This window comes from Neofelis nebulosa, chromosome 16, assembly GCF_028018385.1.
Source record: "Neofelis nebulosa isolate mNeoNeb1 chromosome 16, mNeoNeb1.pri, whole genome shotgun sequence".
NCBI lineage: Eukaryota > Metazoa > Chordata > Mammalia > Carnivora > Felidae > Neofelis > Neofelis nebulosa.
The window spans coordinates 43,806,364-43,808,305 of NC_080797.1; the positions used below are offsets into that span (position 1 = coordinate 43,806,364).

A 1,942-nucleotide genomic window follows, 5' to 3' on the forward strand; every position below is an offset into this window, starting at 1 on the left:
TCCAAAGGAAAAGTTCTCTTGGGCCATCATAATCTGCATATGAAGAAGAGTTATGATCTTATATTGTAGCCACAGGTAGGTGAGGCCTAGCCTGGGATATCAGGGCTCATATATTTTCTATTTAAAAAAAAAATTTGTGTTTATTTTTGAGAGAGAGAGAGAGACAGAGACAGAGACAGAGTACAAGCAGGGCAGGGGCAGAGAGAAGGGGAGACATAGAATCCAAAGCAGGCTCCAGGCTCTGAGCTGTCAGCACAGAGCCTGACCCGGGGCATGAACTCATGAACTGTGAAATCACGACCTGAGCCAGAGACAGAGGCTTAATCAACTGAGCCACGCAGGTGCCCCTTTTCTATTTTTAATGCTCCACTGTGACTCCTCCAGGGAAAAGATTATGCCATTTTTATCTTGGTATTGGGGCAACAAGGTCAATCCTTTCATTCATTTACTCATTCATTCACAAATTTGATATATGTTTACTGAACATTTACATATGAGGTGATCATAAAACAGGGGAATATGATAAAGACAAGAGGTATATGAAAGGTGTTCCTTTGGCAGCACATATACTAAAACAGAATCAATACAGAGAAGATTAGCATGGCCCCTGCCCAAGAATGACATGCAAATTCATAGAGTGTTCCATATTTGGGGGAGATACAGGCTTCCAGTTATGGAATGAGTACATCACAGCAATAAAAGGCACAGTGTATGGAATACGTCAATGGTATTGTAATAACATTACATGGTGGCACAAGGTCGCTATACTTGTGGTGAGCATAGGGTAATGTATAGGCTATACTTGTGGTGAGCATAGGGTAATGTATAAACGTATAGAGATGTTAAATCACTTTGTACACCTGAAACTAATGTAACATTGTGTTTCAACTGTACTCAAAGAAAAAACTTGAAAAAAAAAAAGAATGGAGGATAATGGGGAAATGGCTGGTGAAAGCAATTATTTCTAGGCTTGAGCAAGATATTCCTGGGGCTTCCATGCAGCAAATCCCCTTTCTCAAAGAACAGAGGGGTGCATGCCTTGAGGTAGGCCAGAGAAGGTCTTGTTAGAGCATTGCTAGGGCCAGCCAAGGTCACACACTAGAACCTAGAGGCCCAGAGCTGGTTATGGAAATCCTAAAAGGTAGAGAAAAGGGGTGCCTCAGGGGTTTAGTTGGTTGAGCAGCTGACTCTTGATTTAGGCTCAGGTCATGATCACAGGGTCATGGGATCAAGCCCCACATTGAGCTCTGTGCTGAGCATGGAAACTGCTTGAAATTCTCTCTCATTCTGCCCCTCTCCCCCACTTACATGTGTTCTCTCTCTAAAAAAGAAAGAAAGAAAGAAAGAAAGAAAGAAAGAAAGAAAGAGAAAGAGAGAGAGAAGGAAAGGAAAGGAAAGGAAAGGAAAGGAAAGGAAAGGAAAGGAAAGGAGTAGAGGAAAGTTTTGAGGGATGAATCTGGAAAATAGTCTTCATTGTAGAAAGCTAAACCAGAAGAAACAAGGTGAATGATAACTCAAGAGGGCAAAGGTGGTACTAGGGCAAGGGTCCAGGGATCGCAGTTCAAAGCATCAGATAAGGACCAGAAGAGGTGAGATATGAGCTGGGTTTAAAGGGTGACTACAATTTAATAAGGCAAATCCTAGCTCTTCCTTGGGAAGGGCATTAAAGCTTATGGTAGAAGCTGGGAGTGAAAGGGGACAGAGGCATATAGGGAGTTGCTGAAAAGCTGAAATGACCATTAGTAGTCTGTAAGAATAATTCAGTCTGTTTTCATTTCTATATTAGGCGTTTCAAGAAAAACCCACTCAATTGGGATTTCAGGAGCATTTGCTATTTGTAAATTTCAGAATGGAGAAATTTTCATGTCTAAGCCAGAGTTAAGATATAAGAATTTTGCCCAAGTAAGAGTAATGCTAATCTCCAAAAAATAAATCTTAGAGT

The 1,942-nt window shown here is 41.2% G+C and overlaps 1 non-coding gene across 1 annotated transcript; it reads left to right on the forward strand.

Annotated features, from left to right (window-relative positions):
* The first annotated feature begins 546 nt into the window (after positions 1-546).
* Positions 547-652, forward strand: LOC131498704 (U6 spliceosomal RNA). Its single transcript, XR_009255574.1, has one exon. It is a non-coding gene; the product is annotated as a U6 spliceosomal RNA (small nuclear RNA).
* Positions 653-1,942: the final 1,290 nt, after the last annotated feature.